The sequence below is a fragment of the Ornithorhynchus anatinus genome, chromosome 14 (genome assembly GCF_004115215.2).
Source record: "Ornithorhynchus anatinus isolate Pmale09 chromosome 14, mOrnAna1.pri.v4, whole genome shotgun sequence".
In the NCBI taxonomy this organism is placed as follows: Eukaryota; Metazoa; Chordata; class Mammalia; order Monotremata; family Ornithorhynchidae; genus Ornithorhynchus; species Ornithorhynchus anatinus.
In genome coordinates this window covers 36,195,315-36,218,912 of record NC_041741.1, presented here as the reverse complement: position 1 = coordinate 36,218,912, position 23,598 = coordinate 36,195,315, and the positions used below count along the sequence as shown (strand labels likewise).

Sequence of the window (23,598 nt, the reverse complement as noted above, 5' to 3'; positions counted from 1 at the left end):
CGCTTACTATGTGCCGAGCACTGTTCTAAGCGCTGGGGTAGACAGGGGAATCAGGTTGTCCCACGTGGGGCTCACAGTCTTAATCCCCATTTTACAGATGAGGGAACTGAGGCCCAGAGAAGTGAAGTGACTTGCCCACAGTCACACAGCCGACAGGTGGCAGAGCTGGGATTCGAACTCATGAGCCCTGACTCCAAAGCCCATGCTCTTTCCACTGAGCCACGCTGCTTCTCCAAAGAAGGGTGCATATTCATAGAGAAGGCGCATATTCATAGAGAAGGCTTCAACTAAAATATTTTCCTATGCCGAGATTAACTGGCCAAGAGAACTCAAATTACTAATTGAGGAAAGTAAAGAGCCCTGAGGGGAAAAGGAAAAAATTATAACTCTAAAATGATTGTCAAAGCGTAACCAGGCTACTCTGTCAAAAACAAATGCACAGTTGGAATTTTTTACTGTACCAGCAATTAGAACCTCTAACCACTCTTGAAATTTCATGTGTAGTTCCTGTATAATCAGCTTTTTTGTCAGTAATGGGAAAATAAAAATAAGTAATAGTAAAAATAAATTTAGTAAATATGACTAAAGCTAATAAAGTATAGAAAGTTTTCTTGTAGTAAAGTGAGATTGCCCTACTCATCATCATCATCGGTATTCATTGAGCACTTACCGTAATATACATTTGGGAGACTACAACAGAGTTGGTAGAGGCATTCCCTGCCCACATCATATTTAGGAACTCAATCTACCCCAAACCACCAAATTACAAATTGATAATATTCATACCGTTCTTTTCATTTCCATTGGGTAGAATTGATACAATCTCATTAGTCAGGAATTACATTCAAAGTGACTGTGTGACAAGTTATTAAAATTAAAATTAAGTTATTAAAATCCCATCATTAAAAGGGTGGGATTCAATAAGACAATGGCATGTCTTATTGGGATCGGAAACAAGGAACACCAATCCAGGATGGGGAAAGATGGACTAAATAATAAGTTCAATAGAAAGAGACAAACGGTAAACAAAATGCCGAATGCTGGTCATTAACCAAATGCCATTAGTGGGAAAAAAAACCCCAATACGATAGTAGGAGGCATCAGTCAAACTATGAGGAGGAAGAACCTGGAAACGTCATTCGGTTAGTCTCTTAATCAGACCTTAACGGAATTGTGTTTGGTTTTGCCCACCACATTTTTAAAAGAGTGCAGAGACATGAGATTATTCAAACAGGAGCAACAATTTTTTCTGAGGCTCTGTGGGGAGAGGTTAAAAGAAGTGGGGTTTGTTTACACTGGAGAAAAAAGGCCATACTAAGAGAGCTTATTTCTATAAAGATGCTCCTGTACATTCAATAGAGGACCACCAAGAGGAAATGGTCTAAACCGACAACAAAGAAAGAGTTTCAGGAAATGTAAGGAAGAACTACTACCCGGTTAAAATATCACAATGGACTACCAAAACAACACTTGGAATTGCCAGCTGTGGAAAACCTCTTTTACGGTATTTGTTAAGCACTCTTCTAAGTGTGGGGGTAGACAAAGGTAATCAGGTTGGACCCAGTCCCCGTCCTACCTGGTACTCAAAATCTTTAGCAGGACAGAACAGTCTTAGATAGGAATTAATTACATATGGAATTAATTGCCATAGGTTCTGGTTGAGCAATTCATTCACAAACTGGCAGCAGGGGAGTAACTTGTAACTGTTCGAGGATTGGATGGTATGTATCATTACATTTTTGAGAAGCAAACAGGAAGTGGTGGTTGGGAAGGCAATCTGTGGTGCATGGTTTTTCCATAGCACATGTACAGTGCCCCAGGCCCTCTTGTTACCAGAGTTGCAGCGGTTACACCCTAAGAGACCAAATGAGTATGGAACAAGGGAAAGAGGAGGATGCATTGTTCCTGCCCCTCCGCCATGTGTAGAGAAGCTACCACTCTAAAACAAACTCCGTGGTTTGCGTTGTGGTGCCATTTTGGGAGGGAGTTCAGAGGGCTGCTGCTCTGCACAGAATATCGTTCTTGAACCTTTAATAGTAATGGTAATAATAATGATGGTATTTGTTAAGCGCTTCCCATGCGCCGACCGCTGTTGTAAGCACTGGGGTAGATACAAGGTAGTCAGGTTGTCCCACGTGGGGCTCACAGTCTCAATCCCCATTTTACAGATAAGGTAATGAGGCACAGAGAAGTGAAGTGACTTGCCCAAGGTCACACAGCAGACAACTGGCAGAACCAGGATTAGAACCCATGACACTTCTTAAGATTGCCCAGACAATTCCAGATCAACAAGTAAAATCCACAGAACTTCCAGGGCTGGGGAACTTTTGGTCTCGGGAGGTACTACCCAGTACTTCTTCACACGTTGAGATTATTCAATTCAGTCACTGAATAACTTAGTCACCAAATTGGAAAGGGCTCAGAAAAAATAATGGTAATGTTTTGGGTTCATAAATTCCAGGGGGCTTACTGTAGCACTTCTCTTTCTGGAGACATTTAAAACCAGAAAAAGACACCAATCTTCAGATGGTTTTAGTTTGGTTCAGCCCAGGGGCAGCAGGAAGAATTAGATAATGTTCTAAGATCCTCCGGGCTCAGAGCCCCTCACTTCACATAAAAGAGATAGACAAGCAGTTACATAATATCTCCAGATTTCTGTAAATTCCAAACAGACATTTTATAAAGTGCAGCCAGGATTCAAATTCGATCTCTATCAAATTTTACTTCTACTGATGGTTTTTTGAGTCAAAAAGTGAATTTTGACAACTCCATAAAAATTATTAAGTGACTATGGCATATGCATTTGTACATGACAGATATTTCAGAGAACAGTAATCATCCTATCACAATAATCCTCCTCTTGGGGAAAGACCTTTTGATAACTCTCTCGAGGGTCCCTAGCTCTTATGAATCATCAATTCTTTGCTCAGTTTAAAAGTGTCTGACAGCTTTGGTTTTAACACCGCAAGAGAGTGACACTTGAACACTGATTTAAAAGGTAGAAATAAATGAACTAATTAAAGTCTACCCTAAATAGCAAACTTTACCCAGGGAAAATACTCAAGTCTAAGCTAAAATATGGGACGAACAACAGTATTCATTTATTTCATCCCAAAAAAGGAGGAAAGTAAAATAAAATCTTAGTTTGCTCTCATCCCTGAAATACTACAGAGCTGTGAAGATCTGTTAACTTTAGGTGAATAGGGAAAAGCCGCAACCCTTAGAATTTACCTGATAACCTAAAGATGTATTAACATCCAGGAAAGCTTCCAATTATATAGTTGGGTCTTTCAGGGAGACTTCAGGTGAATTTTTAATATGTTGGACTGTTCCACGATTGTGAAATAATGCCTTCTCCTTTTTAGGTGTTCAATTCTTGAGATTAGTAGAAGATGAGAGGTTCTCATTCAATTTCGGAAAGCTGATGAAATTTTGAAAAACTATTAAGGGCCAAATAGAAGCAAGCACAATGGACCCTTTTCATACTGATAGATACTGATTTCCTCAACTCTATTTGGGAATTTGGGAAAACAACTTTGTGGCATTAAAGAAAAGCACCCCAAGGAGGGGGAAAGTAAAATGGAAAGATTCAAATGAAGAACGAGAGCCCAAGCTAGAGTTAGGAAGATCATGCGATACGTCGAAAGATGAAACAGATGAAATACACAGCTAAGATCAAAGAGTTCCATCAATTCATTCTGAGAGTCAAAATCCAGCTGAGCATAGGAGCCCTGTCTGCATAATAAGAAAGGTTGACTAAAACATAAGGATTAAACAGATGAGCTGTCTCCTGTGAACGCACGGCAGAGAGGCCCCGCTGAGCCACTTGTAAAGACACTTTGGAATCGTACACCTGCTCCTCCATAGTCAAACCTACAGGAGGCCGGTCTGGCAGAATAAATTCCTCTAATGGACAAAATAGCGATCTTTAAAAGAAGAGACTATATCCTCAGTGCGGGCCTTTTATTTATCATGGCTTTTTTGCCCAGGACAATGACAAATCTATAAAATGGCTCCATTCTGTTTTTCAGAATTTTGTTTACCCCGAGCATTCAGGAAGGAAAACATGGACCTTCGCACCGTTATCTTAGAATGGAAACAAAAGCAAATAGGGCTGATAGTTTCCAAAAGGGCTGACGGTTATTCTCTATTTTAAGTGATCTCACTAATAAGTTTTAATTTAAATAAATATGGGTAATACTACTGTTCATGAATCTGGTGAATATTTAGTCCTCCATGGCTGCTTATCAATAGTACTGACACCAGACCTATTTTCAGTAGCAGGATCTATTTCCCCTTTGCTGGCAGAATTATGTAGTGAGCTTTAACAAATGCCATGCCATGATTTAGTGGCAGAGCTGAGGATAAAATTCAGAATTCCCGATTCCCAATCACCTTCTACTCAGGAACCCACAATATCACTCCCACCAAATCAGAAGTCTCTAATCTACAAATTTGCCTTTATCAATGTGCCATTGAGCTTCATTCCATCAGGAAAGTTTCCCCTACTAAATTAGATTTCAAGTCTTCCTCTAGACTGGAAGCTCCTTATTGTATTGTACTCTTCTAAGTGCGTTGTACAGGGTCTGCACACAGTAAGCACGCAATAAATGTCATTGGATTTTTATGCTTGCAATTTATTTATAAGTTTCACTAACAATTGGCCCATAAGTGTTGTTTTCAGTAACAGTTTTTATTCTTATTTTAGTTGACAGGTCAATCTCTTCCTAGATCTATGATGGTCTAATACATTTGATTTTCAGGTTCTCTAATGCCAGCTCCGCCACTTGTCAGCAGTGTGACTGTGGGCAAGTCACTTAACTTCTCTGTGCCTCAGTTACCTCATCTGTAAAATGGAGATTAAGACTGTGAGCCTCATGTGGGAGAACCTCATTACCCTGTATCTACCCCAGTGCTTAGAACAGTGCTCTGCACATAGTGAGTGCTTAACAAATACCAACATTATTATTATTTTACAAGCCCTGGCATTTGTTCATCATGAAGGTATAATCCGATGCAGTAAGATAAGTCCACAAAGGCTGATTTAAGAATCCTCTACCTACCACGTAAATTTTCTGGAAACAAACATCTAAAATGAATTATTAAACATTAGTCTGCTAAAAGTAAAGCATGTTTCATATACATCACCAACTTTTCAAAGTATAAATTATTCAACTATTCCACTCCTAGATAGTTTTGTTACACGATGTGCAGGATGTCATTGATATGACTGTAAACTCCTTAAGGGCAAGGATTATGCCTATTAACTGTATCTGTATTAACAACAATAACAATGATGGGTATTTGTTAAGCGCTTACTATGTGCCAAGCACTGTTCTAAGCTCTGGAGTAAATGCAAGGTAATCAGGTTGTCTCACCTGGGGCTCACAGTCTTAATCCCCATTTGTCAGATGAGGTAACTCGGGCACAGAAAAGTGAAGTGACTTGCCCAAAGAAGTTAAATGACTTGCCCAAAGTCACACAGCTGATAAGTGGCAGAACCGGGATTAGAACCCATGACCTTTGATTCTCAAGCCCGGGCACCTTCCACTAAGCCACGCTACTTCAGGTTCTACTTCGGGTCCTGCTTCTTCCTAGGGCAGGGAGGCTTCAGTGCTCAGTACGGTGCTCTGCACACAGTAAGTGCTCAATACGTACCACTGACCGATTGGCCGGCTGGCTCCCCATCTGGAGCGTGAGCTCCCTGGGTCGCGGACGACGCTTCCACATCGGGCCGCACCGATTAGAGGAAGCAGAGAGTGTGGCCAAGGGAGCCGGCAGTTGAAGTCCCCCAGTGCTCCATACAACCACACAGAATAAGCACTTTAAATACCACTGATTGAATAATTTCTCTATAAAGTAAAATGATTAGTTATCACAGGTCATTTTCTCTTCAAGTCTCAGTATTCACTTACAATTTTAAAAAATCAACACACAAAATACCTATAATGGGTTACCCTTCTCTAAATGCCATTATAATTATGTCTGACTCAAAATCATTTTTGATAACCACTGAAACTAATGTTGGGCTCAATAAATTATTCCAAAAATTACAGTCTGAATTGATAAGGTAGAAACAGCCTCTTTATAAATTGGAAGGTGTTGTCATCTTTAATGACCTTTAAAGAACATCAAATAATTTTGTTCCAGCTTTCTTTAAGAAAAATCATCAGAAAAGTATTTTGGGTTTGATTTCATGCGTGGATGCCATTTTGCAACCGAAATTTCTTTCAGCCACCCCATTTACTGTTTAAGAAATTACAGCTTTAGTTCTTTATGAGATTCTAAGCAGAGTAAATAACAAAACATCATAGAATATGAGTTGACTTGTATTTCTTTTGGATAATAAATTAACATACTAAATTTGAGAAAACGTTAATTTTAGACAGAGTATGTCAAATATTCTCTGATTACATCAATATTCTCCAAGGGTTCTGTTAATTCTTAGTCCACAGAGTAACCTTGCTTTTGAAAAAGAAAAGGAAACCTGAACTTCCTCTGTTTTTTATCATTAGGTATTTATCCAGTGTATCGGGAATAGAGTGGAAAAAGTACAGGGAACATTGAAGCTCAGGTCTTACAGCACACACACACATCAAAACTTCCTTTCCTAACTCAATCAAGGGTATAAAAACAACATTCTCCAAGTTCAAGGGAAATCTTACATCTGTCTCTTTTGAAAAATAGTTTCTAAAGGAAATCCATTTGCCAAACCTCTGCCATTACGTTTTACATGACAATAACTGTGCCAGACACAATACAATTAGTATTGTACCGTGCATCCGTCCTAAGAGCTTGGGAGAGGGTAATGCAATGGAGTTGGTCGACGTGATTCCTGATCGCGAAGAACTTATGGTCCAGATGGGGAGACAGAAATTTAATTACAGGTAGGGGAAGAGGTCAGAGTATTGGGATATGTACCTAAGTGCAGTGAGGCTGGAGGTGGGGTGAGTAGCAAAGTGATTTAGACAAATAGACCCAAGTGCTAGGCAGCTGAGAAAGGAGGACAAAAAGGGAAGGGATATGAGAGGTTAATCTGGGAAAGTTTCATGGAGCGGATATGATTTTAGCAGGACTTCCAGCTACTCACTACTAACATTGCGTTCTAGAGTAAAAATTCTGACAATTATTTTGGAAGAAAACACAAACGTGATTATTGCACATGAAATTCTAAAAAAACAATCCCCATTTTTCTCTAATGATAAGCAAGGTAAGGAAGGATTTCACATGCAAAGCTTGTCCCGAAAGGCCCCATCTCTTCAGGTCTTTTTGGAAATTGGAATGTTATTTGCACTGCCACTTGAGGTTCATAAAAAAAACGTTAAAATATAAGATTTTCTAGAAACGCCACTTCCTCAATCCTAGAATAAAATTGGTGATTTTTTTTTCAGAAACCACCAAGGGAAAATTGCTCCTTTTTCAATTTGCCATTGATTTTGTTCTCTTGTGGTCTAATCTCATTTTCTAGGACTTCACCAAAAGAAAATGCCTGTGTACGGAGTAGGAACATTTTATGAAGGTACAAATAAGATGTAAAATAGAAATAGCATAAATCAAATTACTTTTATCCACCAGGCTACATATAGTACAATTGGGTACTTGAAAATTCAAACCCAATAATAATAATAATGTTGGTATTTGTTAAGCGCTTACTATGTGCAAAGCACTGTTCTAAGCACTGGGGGGATATAAGGTAATCAGGTTGTCTCTCATGGGGCTCACAGTCTTCATCCCCATTTTACAGATGAGGTAACTGAGGCCCAGAGAAGTTAAGAGACTTGCCTAAAGTCACAGCTGACAAGTGGCGGGGGCCGGGATTAGAACCCATGACCTCTGACTCCCAAACCCGGGCTCTTTCCACTGAGCCACACTGCTTCTTAATAAGATAATTCTCAGTAAATTAGCAAAAGGAAAAAATAATAACCATAGAATCCCAGGACTGATAAGATGCAGAGTTTAGTGACTCCAGGCTTCCCTTCCCTTCCACATTTTCTACATCCCTCTCAAAGATCATCAAGTACTTCAAATTCCCAACAGTTAGAAAGTGTTCCAAATGTCTAGAAAAGAGTCATCATTTAGCACATAGTCTCCAGGTCACTACTTAAGTGTGTAAGTGAAGGATGAAGAAAATAGTGATGCAGACAATAGTACAGAACACAAATAGCACAAAATTATCTCTAAACCCTCCTAAACATTTATCAGCTAGGCCAAATTATTTAGGAGATAGTTGATGTGCTTATTAAATCTTTCCTGCTATAATGACAGACTGTTGCCTAGACTATAGATGATTTAAGGACTTCGCCTCCAAGCCACCCCTTCCCCCCATCATCCAAGTGCAGTTTTTATCCACTTTGCTTAAATTTGTTGTTTGAGGTTGGTGAATTTGTAATTTACTGTTGTTTTGCCAGCTCCCTGTAAACTCTTTGAGGGCAGGGATCACGTCTACTAACTCTATTATACTCTCTCAAGTGCTAAGTACAGCATGGCCTAGAGGAATGAGGACAGTCCTGGGAGTCAGAGGAACTGGGTTCTAATCTGACTCGACATATGACCTTGGGCAAATCATTTAACCTCTTTGTGCTTCAGTTACCACCTGTCTGTAAAATGGGGATTAACACTGTGACCTCCATGTGGGATATGAACTGCCTCTAACCTATCTTTTATCTAACCCACCACTTAGTACGCAGTGCCTGTCACATAATAATAACGGTGATATTTGTTAAGTGCTTACCACGTGCCGGACACTGTACTAAGTGCTGGCATTAATATATACAAAATGGGCTAGACACTGTAACCGTCCCACATGTCTCCCCACCTCTAGACCCTCTTCGGCCCTCTAGACTGTAAGCCCGTTGTGGGTGGGGATTGTTTCTCTTCACTGCTGTATTGTTAAGCACTCAATAAATATGATTGAAAGAATGTATGAATGAGGGTCACAGCCTTAATCCCCACCTGACAGCTGAGGTAACTGAGGCACAGAGAAGTGAAGTGACTTGCCCAAGTGGTGGAGCCAGGATTAGAACCCGGGTCCTTCTGACTCCCACACCCATAGTCATGCTAAACACTTAAACAAATAAATACCATTAAAAAAAATCCCATCTGTCCTCTAAGTCCATTTTCTTTTATTTAGTCCTTGTGGAGATGGTGATCCTTAAGTGGGTCACCAGTCTTTGGGTTTCATATACCCAGGTATATGAACATATTGGTATATGTTTCATATACCTTGAAATCAAGACCCAAGGGTGAAAAATAATAATAATTAAGGTATTTGTTAAGCACCTAAGTGCCAGTACTTGTACTGTACTAAGTATAGTACAGTATATTTATATTTTGATATATTTTGTGACTGCCACAAAGGGTCAAGTTAGTAAGTCAAGCAAATATTGTCATATAAAAGGGCTTGACCGAAGAATTACCAGTGGGTGGAGTGAAAAGTGTTAGATAACCCATAAATTTGCATTTGTAAATTAAATATTTCAGATTCAATTTTCCTTTGTCAAAATGTTTCAACCCAATTAATTAAAAAAAAAAACTGTTTCAAAAGGAACCACTATTGTATTTTATTCAGAAGTATACAGTGAAGTTACTGTTTGGCTCTAGCTTTTGAGGTTGATGACTATAGTCTCTCAAAAAGTCATCCGACACTAAACGATATTTAAACTTTCTTAATAGTCGAGTGTCCATGCTACAGTACCTTCCATTAGCTGAAAAATGCTCTTTGATTTCCCCAGCCACAGATGAATTCATTAACTTCTTTATTAATTCAAATGATTTTTTTTCAATTTTTATATGTCCTAGGGTTGTCTTCCCAAGATCAGTTCCCTCTGTGTTCCATGAAATTGTAATCAATCTCCATTACAGTCACGAAAATAGTATTTGTCACTTTGTGGAGAAAAAATAATCAATATATCTTCCAGGGCAGAACAGCCATCTAATGCAATGAATTGATGCCTGTTAGAGAAATTTCACTTGCCAGCAATTTAGGACAAGATAATAGAAATCCAGAAAACCCTCAGACGATGGCAGATGAACTATACAGATATACCACGGAAATTAATATTTGGGCATTAAAATAACCTGTCATTTTAAATGGTGGAAAGAAAATGGATTTAGACAGGCAAATCCCAAGGGATACTTGGTTAAAAACAAAAACACATTTGAAGAAAGAATTGCTGAGGAATCACAAATGAAACAAATATCTGAAGTAGAATTTATCCAGATGCAACAGACCAGCCACAGAGACGTTTTTAATACTATTTAACTAAAGACCCTTAAGTCCTAAAAAGCGTATAGTCTGCAAAGTGTTAAGAGATTTGAAGGAAGAGCTCTCCTTTCTCCCCTTCTTAGGTATGAAATTTCTGACAAAAATCAAGAGTAAAGAAAATATGGAGTTTGCTGAAAGACCCCATCCCTGAAAGCTGTGTAGATCTTTGGAAGATACGTGAAGAAATCTGAATTAAATATCTCGGTTAAATAGTAATTTTTAAACCTGAGATCAAATGTTAAAGGATGCAAGAACAAAAGAGTACTGGAAAACAGAACCAGTAGGAGCATATGTCTCAGATAATGATTCTCTTTACTAAAATAGAAGCTCTGACCTTTCCTAAAATCATATTTGATCCTTTCAATCTATTACATTTGGGGATTTTTAGAAGTAACATTTCTTCCCAGACATACATAGGGCAGAGTATACTCAGGTCTTCTGTAATGTCAGGTTGCGTTTTTGTAAAAGCCCACATTAGAGAAAACTCCCATGTACACATGAAGTCTGACACTAGCCACAGACACACGCACAGATTGTTTCTCCTGACACTACGCCGCTGTTCGACTCTGAAGCTTTTGTTTCACAGGATTAAAACTGAACTAAACTAGGTCTAAGATTAACAATCCTGCATTCAGAGCAATTTATGGAGAATGTGGGAGTAGAAACTCCAGGCAAGACCTAATCAATATCTCCATGAATGTTCAGTCATTATAGCCGAACCAGGCTCCCAAACAGAATAATAGCCCAAGTCAAGACTTAATGTTAAAAATTGGAAAGAATAGCAACAGAAGATGCAAAACTGAGATTGACAGAATGATGTTTAAAGCCACCAAAGTTCCAAGCTGCAAATGCAAAAGTTGATCGATTACCAGTCATCACTCACCTTGTTCTTGGCCACATAGTCACTTAATCTTTTCTTGGAAGAAGTGGCTGGAAAAAAGTTTAGATTACAATAACCCCAAATTAGCTCAACCTAGGTTCCTTTTTACCTCAGGTGTAATTTAAGCATTTAAGCTCATTACCCATGATGACCTTACAGTCTAAAGGTGGAGACAGACAATTTAAGTAAATAATAGTATGTAGTTTAAATATATGTACCTAAGTCTTGTGGGGTTGAGGGGGAAACAAATTTTAAATGCCCAAAGGTCACAGATGCAAGTTCATAGACAATGCAGAAAGGGTCCTTGGCAATCTTTCACCAAATCTCCTCCCATCCTTCTAAGAGTTTCCTGATTAAACCAAATCAAGGGCCAGATCATTTGGGTGTTCAGTACTTAGAATCCTCTTCTCTTTTTCTTGTTGTGAGTGAATGTGTTTGGGTTATATGCATGTATTGTTTTGTTGAGAGAAATGGTAGTTTGTGTCTACCTCCCTTAGCTACAGAAGAGTGAATCATAAGAGTTAGTTGTAGGGTTTTTTTTATTATTATGTTTCATTCTCAATGTATCTCTTCACTTCATGTACTTGTCAAAGTATTTTCCTACTCTTGCTGGACTCTAAAATCTGGGTCCCCATTTTCCAATTGCCCTTACTTCCCTTTGCAATCTAGACCACACTCCTTATTCCAGCCAGGAAAGCCATCTTCCATCTGGGACTCTCACTCCTCCATAGCTTCACAAATGTTATTCCCCAAACTTCCTTGCTCCTAAACCTTTTCCTTTTCTTCCTCCAAAATTCCACTAAAATTGCCCTGTCTCCATAAGGCCTACCTAAACTACAACTGCCTTCTAGTTATTCTAATCAATTCTCAATACCTCACATTCATTCAATTCATTCAATCGTATTTACTGAGCTCTCACGTGTGCAAAGCACTGTACTAAGCACTTGGGAGCGTACAATCTCTGTACACTGTATTTTTGTATGTCTCTGTTTTAACATTGCATGCATTTGTGTTCTAATTATAATGATGATAATAATAATAATAATTATGATATTTGTAAAGCACTTTGGGCTGAACACTGGTCTAGGCACTGGGGTGCCTAGACACAAGTTAATCAAGTTGGACACAGTCCCTGTCCCACATTGGGCTCACACTCTTAATCTCCATTTTACAACTGAGGCCCAGAGAAGTTAAGCGACTTGCCCAAGATCACACGGCAGAGATGTGGAGGAGCCAGAATTAGAATCCAGGTCCTTCTAACTCCCAGGTCCATGCTCATTCTGTTATTTGAGGTTTTCATTTCATTGTTCTAGATTTCCCTATTAGATTATTTCTCTCCAAGGTGGCAGAGCTCAGCCTGCATTTGGCATTCAATAAATATTGCTGAATGGCAACAGTAATTCAGAATATTTATTTCCCAAAGAGTTAACATCAATTTCATGACTCTCATTCCTTTTATATTTAAACAGTGTTGTAATATATGTAATGATAGTTGTTACCCCATTTCAGGTGGAGTAATAGATGCACAGAGACAACTTCAACTTCCTTAAGCAGTAACTGTCTCAGTGACTGAATCAGTGCTCGAACTCTTATTTCTGATCTCCCACTTTCTTCAATATTGCTGCAGTAGACTAACTTGATTCTCTATTTCACTTTGAGAAAATGTGACTAATAGTAAAGTAAAATCTTAAAAATTAAGAATCATTCTGCCTTGATACCTTAAATTAAACCTCACAAAACAGGGATTGTTAAATTTCTTAATTTTAACTTGTTTTCACTGGGTGCACATAAGATTCTTAGTGCTTAGTGTGTCTGTCCTCTTACACGTGGATGGTAATCTTCTTGTGGGCTGGGCGCTGTGATTTAATGCATCTTCTTGTTTGTATTCTGGCCCTCAATATAGAGCCTTGAACACTGCAAGGGTTTTATGTTTTATTATGGCTTTAATAACGAGGCTGACAAGGAAGACCTAACAATGGAGCCCTTCTAAATACATTTACCACTCTTCCTCTCCCTCCCCGCCTCATTCTCCCTCCAGATTTACCACTTTTATCTTCTACTCCCCCAAATTAATATGATGAATCAAGCAACTAAAAGGCTTCAGCAATTAAAAAAAATAAACAGCATACTCTCAGAAAAATGCCTATTCAAAGGATAAACTTATTGCAAACACATCAGCATTTACTGTGCAAACTCATATTAAGCCAATCACTCTATGTTTTCCCAATTTATTCTGCCTTATACAATGACAAATCTAGTGGAGGAGAAACTGATCCATGTCTAAATATTTGTCTCATTCCAAGAGTGTCTCAGAATGAATTAAAATCTCACTGTGTAACCTTCCAAAATTCCTTCAAAAAAATCTGTTTGGTTTTCTGGATATCCCCAAATAAAAGCTAACATTTTACATCAGAAATATTTCTCAAGACAGTGCTAGTTAAAAGCACATGGATAAGTAAATTGATCATTTTGAATTCTTAACACCTACGAATTCATAAAAGAAGCATATTTCGTTTTTAACAGTTTTGGGAAGTCCTTCATGAGCGCATGGACCACATCTCTTATTCAGCCATACACTCCCGAGAGTTTACCACAGTTTTCCGAACAAAGTAGATGTTCAATAATTATAATCAATTGACTTATTAATATCATATTCTAAATTTCCAAGAAATCTGGAGTCAGTTATTATGTAGAACCCTGGCCTTCTGAACTGTTCTTTCGAGAAGCAACTCCTAACAGAAATTATATTTGTATAGAAAGCCCATATATTTTAGATTAACACCGAAACATAAAATAAACTGTGGAAACCCAAGCTTATTTTATCAATAGAGACGGTCCTAAAATTGATTAAGAAACTCTCAAGTTATAATTACAAAACCCACTTTAAAGAGTAAAAATGGCATTAGTATAATGAGATGTTTATAAAAATCAACACTTTGTGTGGATTTTCAAAAATCCACCACAAAAGCACCGCACTGCTAATTAATTTGAAAAATGTCAAAACGTGGGGGTCATCTTCCTTCCTTTACTGCTGAAAATCTGTAGACAAACTGTGTTTAAGTGTTAAGTAGCATATTTCTTCCTTAGAGTTTAATAATTAACTCTTAGCTCCTTAAATATTACTTGCAGTATAAAGACAAACTCATGGACAGCATTATTAATATTAAACCATAAACTGAAGTCCTATTTTTTCTTTATCAATTTGTGCTTTTATTGTAGATATCATTTTTACCTGAACCTGCATATTCAATATCAGGTTATTAGTAAGAATGGGAACACTTAGTTCAGTGTAATACTGTCAACATTTAAATTTATGGTTTGCATGAGATCAGCCATTTGTAATCCATCCATAGGAGGGTAGCTGAAGTGTTATAACCGAAAAAAGACCAAGTGCTATTGTGGTTAACTTTTGGTGTAAGCAATGTCTGTCTTCTCTATCAGATACTTGGATTTGCACATGGAATATAATAATAATAATAATAATACTGTTGGTATTTTTTAAGTGCTTACTATGTGCAGAGCACTGTTCTAAGCGCTAAAGTAGATACAGGGTAATCAGGTGGTCCCATGTGAGGCTCACAGTTACTCCCCATTTTCCATATGAGGTAACTGAGGCACAGAGAAGTGAAGTGACTTGCCCACAGTCACACAGCTGACAAGTGGCAGAGCGGGGATTCGAAGCCATGACCTCTGACTCCCAAGCCCGGGCTCTTTCCACTGAGCCACGCTGCTTCTCTATGTGAGAAGGGATCTAAACCCAGTTACTTTTTCATCAAGAACCATCTCCTTCCAAACAACTCAGTGATATTAAGCATTTAAATTTTTCAAATCACTGTGCCAGAGGGGTACTCTCTCATTCACCCCCCCTCCACTTTCAGTCCATCACTAAATCCTGTCAGTTCCACCTTCTAAAATCCACCTTGCTAAAATCCAGTTCCACCTTGCTAAAGTCCACCCTTTCCTCTCCATCCAAACTGACACCACACTAATAAAATCGCTTTTCCTATCCCTCTTAGATTACTGCATCAGCCTCCTTATTAACCTCGCAGCCCTCTGTCTCTCCCCACTCCAGTCCATATTTCACTCTACTGCCTAGGTCATTTTTCTCCAGAAATGTTCAGGACATGTCACCGCTCTCTTCAAAAATCTCCAGAGGTTGCCCATCCACCTCCAAATCACACAAAAACTCCTCACCATTGGCTTTGACGTGTTCCAGCACCCTGCCCTCTCCTACCTCATCTCATTAGTCTCCTACTACAACCCAGCCCCCACACTTCACTTCCTCTAATACTAACCTTCTCGCTGTGCCTTGATCTTAACTATCTCACCACCAACTATCTCACCAACTATCTCAGGCCCGGCACTCCCTCCCTTTTCAAATCCAACAGACAATGACTCTCCCCCCACGTTAAAACCTTACTGAAGGCACATCTCCTACAAGAAGCCTTCCCTGACTAAGCCCCTTCTTTCCTCTTCTCCCACTCCCTTCTGCATCACCCTGACTTCCTCCCTTTGTTCTTCCCCCATTCCAGCCCCATGGCACTCATGTACATATCTGTTGTACATAATAATAATAATGATGGTATTTGTTAAATGCTTACTATGTGCCAAGCACTGCTTTAAGCACTGGGGGAGATATGAATTTATCAGGTTGTCTCAGGTGGGCGTCACACTTTTAATTCCCATTTTACAGATGAGGTAACTGAGGCTCAGAGAAGTTAAGTGACTTGCCCAAAGTCACACAGCAGATGAGTGGCAGAGGCGGAATTAGAACCCAAGTCCTCTGACTCCCAAGCCTGTGCTCTTTCCACTAAGCCACACTGCTTCCTTACATTACATATCTGTAATGTATTTATTTGTTTTGATGTCTGTCTCCTGCTCTCTCAACTATAAGCTCGTCCTGGGCATAGAAAGTCTTTTATTTTCTTACTGTATTCTCAAGTGCTTAGTATAGCGCTCAATAAATATGATTGAATGAATGAAGTCCCATTGATTCTGCCACATAATTCTTGAGATAATTCATATAAAAATAATCACTAAATTTTTATCACTTTGAAAATATAAATCTCAAAGAGAAAATTGGACAGGACATTATTCCAATTAAGCGTATTTATAAGCAATTATTAATCAAGTAAAATAAATTGCAACATAGGCTTTAGATTAATATGAGGGCTAATGTAAAAGGGATCAAGGCCATAAGACAATATCCTCATGACATTATTTCTTTTTGCTTTATTCTTCTGCAGTCACTTCAAGTATGAGACTTTTCCACTGCATTTATAGAGTGGACTTCAGTAGAGAAATGCAAGCATAGAATCCATTCATCTCTTTCTCTTATCTCCTGGTTACAAAGTAAATAATGGCAAGAGGATCCAGAGAGGCTAGAACAAATGTAATCATTGTTTGGGAAATACATATTTTAAGATAATTTTGCTCATTTCATGTAACACTAATATTTTAAATTATACATTTAGAGTGTAGCATTCAATTTAATGCATTTTTGTTGTCTTAAGATTCTAAATCAGTAAGTACTGAGGGACAAAAATCGCATCAATTGTTAAGAAAAGAAATAAAGAGAAATGCAAGGTAAAAGATGCAGGGAATATTTGGGGAAAGTAGCTCTTCATAGATGATCATATTTTAGACAAATATTGAACTACTTCTCAAATAAAGGGTCCTGAACTTAATTTTTATACAGAGTACATTTGCATAAATCGCAGGATTAAAGCATCATTGCATTTTCAGTGACACAGCTATACTCTCAGTGTTCAGGTATTGAATACTTGCAATCACTCCCTCAGTGCACACAGGTATCCACATCGTATTTTCCATACCCTGGAAAGGGCTTGATAGTAAAAGACCTAGCAAGAGTGAACAGGTATTTTTTTTTCCTCACATGGATTCTTTATGAGGAACAAAATTCCAAGGTTGGAAAGAGTTGATTTGGCCACTTTACTACTCTATCTTTGACAGGATTTTTTTGACTTCCCTACTGTCTGCTTAAGTATTATAGGAAGGAAAATAAATTAATCAACATCACAGAGAATCAATCTCCTGGGAGATGAGGAACATAAATACTGCATGCATACAGTGTTGTCTGTTGTCTCATATTTTATTCAATTTACTTATGGCATTATATTTCCCCAGATAATCTTGGCAGCAAGAGATAAACATTCTCAAAAATGCAAATGCAAAATTAATATATGTCCCCATGTATGGTGATTTAACAAGCTGCATGTCAGGATAAATAAATGTAGCAACAAAATCTAAGGACCGTATCTTTGAATAGTATTCCTCATTCACTTGTCTTTTACCTTTTATACCAACATCCCTTTCTAAGTACCTTTCATTTTCAGTGGCCTTGTTGACCATGAGAAACATTTATTCTCTATTCCTTTTAACATAGGGATAACCCTTCAATTTTTAAAAAAAATGCAATTCATAGCATTTTAATGGACGTAAATAGAATGAGAGTGGGTTATAGTCTAGAAAATGGGTATTTTGGTGCAATGATCAAGTTAAACTACAATTAAATGTGAGTGGCGGTACAATTCTTATTGAAAGAAGCCAGTAAGTTTAACGCCAAAAATGTACAATCAGGTAGTACGGTTTAAGTTTGAGAACTGGAAGCAGTACAACAGCCTGAAGACGACCAATTTGGAAGGATGAACCAGGAATAGTTCTTAAAAGAAGTATGGGGACCATTTAAGTCCAACCCCTCAAGACACTAAATCAGTGGCCAGTGAATATGAAGAGGTGGGACAAGAGAGAGATGAAGTCTAGTGGAGGGAATATTAACTTTGAATCTAGCAAAGAGGCTCTGCTCCTCCTTAGTACAGTCATCTCCCAGTACAACTGTGCTCGTACACTTCGCTCCTCTAATGTCCATCTGTTCACGTACCTCTGGCTCGTCTTATCTCACCAACAGTCCTCCCTTGGGCCTGGAATTCTCTCCCGCTTGATACCCAACAGACACTACTCTCCCCAGTTTCAAAGGCTATGAAAATCACATCTGCTTCAAGAGGCCGTCCCTGACTAAGCTCTCATTTCCCCACCTCTCTACCCTCCCTTTTAAATTGCCTTTGCCCTTGGATCTTATCCATTACCCCTTTAGCACTTTGTTATTCAGCTAATGCCAGCATTAATGCACATATCTTTATACCCTGACATTTCCCCTATCTTTAATTTATTTTAATGTCCACCTCTCCCATTAGTCCCCTCTGAGAGTCACACCTGGAGAGTTTCCAGTACCCTACCAGTCTTGACTACGGGAGGGAGAGTCAAGCAGAGGCACAGCCATTCCATTCCTAGCTTGGGCAGTGGCTAGCGAGTGGCAGGCAATCTGCTTCAAGTCAAAACTCACCCCTGCTGAGCAGCAGAGCACGGGAGAAAGTCGAGGGCAGAGACTCAAGTTTACTGCAAGGCAAACCTCATCCATATTTTTATCAAGAAAACTCTATGGATGCACTACCAAAATGATGGCAGATGGAGGTGGAGTCTTCTGGGAGAGATGTGTCCCTGGCACCGCTATGGGTCGGAGACAACTCGACAGCATAAGACAAGCCTCTTCCATTAGACTGTGAGCTCCTTGAGGGTAGTAATCGTGTCTACCAAATCTGTTTTAATGTACTCTGTTGAGAGTACGCACTTAAATACTAATTATGGAAGGAAGATAACACAAGAACTAAAGGTTAAAGAAAGCCTGGCGTATGCCTTTGGGCCCAGGCTCAAGCACTAGAGCAAATAAAGAGCAAATATACATGCTACATAGCCTCTCTTTTATTCTAGCTTTGAGGAGAGCATGTAAACCTGTTCTGACGGTTGTTGATTCCACTTGGTTGATTCTACCTATCAATGACATATTAATATTTGCAGTCCATGCCTTGAAAAAAATCAATATTCTAATAACTGTAGCAAAGCGCTAATAAAAAAACGTAGAATCTTCCAGCAGGATTTGTAAGATTTATGGCGGGGGAAAAAAGAAATGAGTCATATTAGAAAAATGCAGGAAAAGAATGATCAATCAATAAGTGGTATTTATTGAGTGTGTACTATGCATGCAGGACGTTATACTAAGTGTTTGAGAACATAAAATACAACAAATTCCCGGCCAACAAGGAGCTTACAGTCTAGCGGAAATGACAGAAGTCCATTTATTAGATGGAAATAAAGAGGAAAAATAAGTTCTTCTGAAATCTGTGGGTCTTTTTACGAAGGAGGGGTGTTGATCTTTTTAAAGACTATGGGAAAACATTTTAAGAATAATGTGCTTTTACAATTGAAGTCAGTGACCCACTTAAGGCAGCTGTACACCAAACGGTGTTGCTCATTGAACAGCAGGAAATTCAGATAACCTGGCTGATGGTTCATTTTAAAATATGAATGTTAAGTACTACTATGAAACAAAAGTCATGCGCTTGCCTGGTGACACATTATTGCCATCCACTTGCGAACTCTTGATTATCCACTTGAAGGTGAATGATTTCAAAGGAATTTCTCATCTCTATTAGAATTTGAGAAACTCAAAACTTTGACATCTTCAGAGGTGGTGATATTTTCCTAGGCTGCTACGGAAGACTTATGGGAATGTGGGCAAATCAGATAGCTCGTTGGGTCTTAGACTTTCCCCATCTTTAAAAATAAGATATTCTTCCTATCTCCCAACATGTTGAAATCTACATTTTGAACTCCTGCATAAGGTCCAATATCCAGCATTATTACTCATATGCCAATATCATTGAAATACTTTAATATTTGGGAATAGCTCTGGAAAAAACTCACTAAAATGTCTTTAATTGAATGGCGAAGAGCACATTGTTGATGTACAATAAGAGGACACAACATAGAATATGTTTATTAAATCACATTAATTTCTAGGGACAAGGTCTCTCTTTCACCCTTAATTTCCAAAACTCATCTTCACCCTTCCCAACTGACAAGTGCTAAAAATTTGACCAGAGAGATAAAGAAATAAAGTGCTGTACTCCTCCACTGAAATGCATTTACCTGGCAGTCCTACTGTGAGTGAAATGGACTTGGTTTGTAAAATGTTAGACAGCTTAACTCCCAGCTGGAGGCAGAGGAAATTTACAGTCGTACAGGCTTATTGCTCTCCCTCTGCTCTTTCGCTGTCAACTGGAGTATGAGAGACAGGAGAAAGCAGAAAACAGGTAGATTCAGAAAGCAAAGAGGGTAAAAGGCATTCAAAGAAACGAGAAAAGAAAATCACAGTTGAGTGAAAAATATTTTGCTCACCAAAATCAGTATCCCACATCGTTTTCATGTTGACGATAATTATTACACATTTATATGCCACTTTTCCCCTCAGGAGCTTAAAATACTTTACAAACCGTAAATTACTCACTGGGTATTAATCCTTTCAATATTCCTGCAAGGTAGGAGAGTCAAATACCAGACATGATGGTGCATGAGATTTAGAATAATAGAACTGCAGGCAAAGTACAACGGATCTATTTAATATGCTCACATTTTTGCACCCTGTGCTTTTACTGTACAAATCAGAATACTGTACTTAGAAGAAGTGGGTCACTCTGGGAGAAAGAGACTGACATATCCAATGATGAGAGTCAAGGATATGAGTGTCTATTTGCACACCGAGGGTCCTATTGTCTTCATAGAGAACATTCTCTTCCTCGTGTACCTGTCTCCTTGATTCCTTCATTTTCTTCTCACTCGATTACCGAATTGTTTCGATTATAAAACTCTATCAGTACAAAAATAATTATGTTATCAAACGGTGAATCAGGCACAATTTCAAATTGTTTCAGATTGAAAGCCTTGAGTGTTCTATGCTCAGGTAAATGGCAACGATACACTTTCTCCCTGAATACTTCTTGTATCTACATCTGTACCTCAGACACCGTTGGAGGGCTTGAGATCAATGACTCTGGCAATGATTGCCTTGCTTCATATTTTCCACCTATATTTTGCCTCCTGGGCTGTGTGTCCTATTAAAACTGCCTCTACTCAGAAACCTGAGGGAAAATCAAATGAAAATGTTTGTCTGGGCAGTGCAATCTGAATAGTTTTATCTCACCTCCAAAAAATAGATATAGACTATAGGGATGGAAATTACATTTTATAGGGAATTTCTGAGCACGTTACACCTTCCTGTGGCAAATGTAGACATTCCGAGATACTTGAAAGACATTTATAATTAAATCAAAATGAAATCCCTTAAGAGGCATAAAATAAATCTCACCTCAGCATTATGGGACACCAAGAATTCTCTGTGGTTGTAGCTTTTCATTAATAATGCAGCAAAAACCTTTAAACCATTTTTCCTGTGGGACAGATGCCTTCTCCTTTTGGCAACTGGTCCGAGAATTGATCAACAGATTCAAAGTCAAATGCAAAACTGGATAGAAATTTTTAATTTCCACCATTCTGAAAATTCCACAGATATAGTGGCAGATAATTAGAGTGTCTAAGAAGAGGAACTTGTTTTTTTGCAGACATGATTTGCATTATAAAAAGTCTTTGTTAATAAACTTTACCCATGCTATTCAGCAACCTTCAGTCCTGAAAAATGTTTTTACATGGTCTCTGGAATTTGTGGTGAATAGCAAAACTTGCCAGAATCACTGTATGTCTATTGAGGACAGGTAAGCAATTACTTTACTAAGATTTAATTTGGTTCTTCTAAATGTATTTTTAAATAGTATTTGCTAAGTGTCAAGCAATATTGTGTCCAGCAATATTCTAAACATTGGAGTAGATACAGGTTAAACAGGTTAATCAGAACAGTCCCAGGCCCACATGAGGCTCATAGTGTAAGGAGGAGGGAGAAGAGGTATTGAATCCCCATTTTATAGTTGAGGTAAATGAGGCACAGAGAAGTTAAATGATTTGCCCAAGGTCACACCTCAGGCAAGTGGCAGAGTTGAGATTAGAACCCAGGTCCTCTGACTCCCAGGGCTTTGGTCTTTCTAATTGTTAACGCTGCTTCCCCATTGCTTTTCTATATTCTTTTTTTATTTTAGAATAAAGAATACTCTATGTTCTTTATATTCTATTTTGTTTATAGAAAATAGCTACTGCTGCATAGCCATTTGTCAAAAAATAAAGTACGGCTCAAGCTCACACTACTGTCTATCTTTTCTTCTTTGGTAACCAAATCAAAATAAATCTCTTACCTTGAAGACATATTGAACAGCAGAGTGTGCATAACAGGATGAGTGATGTCTCTGATGTTCTTCAGCTGTCTGAACACATGATTTATACCTTTGTTCCAAGAAGATACCTCTGCCAGTACCGATGAAAGACTAAATGACATGAAAATGTAACCGACATATTATCCATTCCAACCTGGAAACTTAGTGAAAATGTAAAACTTAAAAAAAAAGAAAAGAAAAACCTGAACACTTCATGTCAAGGTTTTGTTGCATTTCAGAATTTATATTAAGCACATATGCATTGAGAAGATAGACCATTTAGATTTGGTGGAATATTGAAATTATTTTTCTAAAGAGAACTTTGCTTTTTGTGATGTGAAGCTTGAATCAATACTTCTATTTGATGTCAGGTTTAAAAGGTCAAAATCATTCCAATTTTATTTTAGAATTTATTTGCTTAGTAAAATTTTGGTAACATGCACTCTGGTTCTTTTGACATCTGATATGTGAAAAGAAGTCATATAATGCTATGTCCTTTTTGAAAATTAAGATGATATAAATTCATCAAAATATCTATTTCCTTTTTATTATTTTAAAATGAAATCTGATGGTACTGATACAAAAGAAAAAAAGAATACTGTCATACCAAATTTACCCCAGCCTAATTTTAAGCTCACATTCCATTTGACATTTTTCTGCAGGCAAGAGAAAGAAAATCAATGCTTCTACTCACCTTTGGAGGGATTTACTGCAAATTCTCCACTGTTCTGAAGAAACCAATAATATGTAGCTCACTATTGATTTCTTTGTGACACTTGTGGAAATATCGTCTCCTTTTCTAACAAAGCATACCAACAAAAATCCTACAATTAACTAAAAGAAATAAACACATTTCATTTATCACAATTTTACCATATAATCACCCAAACTGATGTTTTCTGGAAAAAGAATACAATCCTATTGCATGGTAAACCTTTTTTTTTTTTACACAAATCTATACTTCAATTTTCTCTTACCTCGTTTCCTACAAAAGTCAGTTTTGAATGATCGTCAGTAATCATATAGACTGGTTTTAATGCAATATCACAAGCCCTATGCTTTTAGAAATTAGAATGTGATGCATTACTATTATGTTGAAATACTGCTCAGTAAATGGAGGAAGTTTTGCATTACTGAATGAATTCACACAATAACTCAGGAAGACAATTTTCTTTGGCTAAATCTTCATAGAACTAATGAAAGTCCCCCTTCAAAATCCTGTTTTCACCTACTCAACTGTAGCTTCTGCTGGGAATAAGAAATATAGACCCCACTAAAAG

The 23,598-nt window shown here is 38.0% G+C and overlaps 1 long non-coding RNA gene and 1 other non-coding gene across 6 annotated transcripts in view; one reads left to right on the top strand and one right to left on the bottom strand.

Annotated features, from left to right (window-relative positions):
- Positions 1 to 23,598, bottom strand: part of LOC120638818 — a 98,042-nt gene that overhangs the window by 33,163 nt on the left and 41,281 nt on the right. For 3 of the 5 annotated variants that reach the window (XR_005660792.1, XR_005660795.1, XR_005660796.1), the window contains exons 5-8: positions 23,013 to 23,152; positions 22,301 to 22,429; positions 20,400 to 20,532; positions 20,151 to 20,279 (exon numbers count right to left, since the gene is read on the bottom strand). This is a non-coding gene — a long non-coding RNA (uncharacterized LOC120638818). The remainder of the gene's footprint in view (positions 1 to 20,150; positions 20,280 to 20,399; positions 20,533 to 22,300; positions 22,430 to 23,012; positions 23,153 to 23,598) is intronic. The other 2 variants (XR_005660793.1, XR_005660794.1) reach the window with 2 other exon arrangements.
- On the top strand, positions 18,360 to 18,497 carry LOC114816778. The gene has a single exon (XR_003764585.1). It is a non-coding gene; the product is annotated as a small nucleolar RNA SNORA7 (small nucleolar RNA).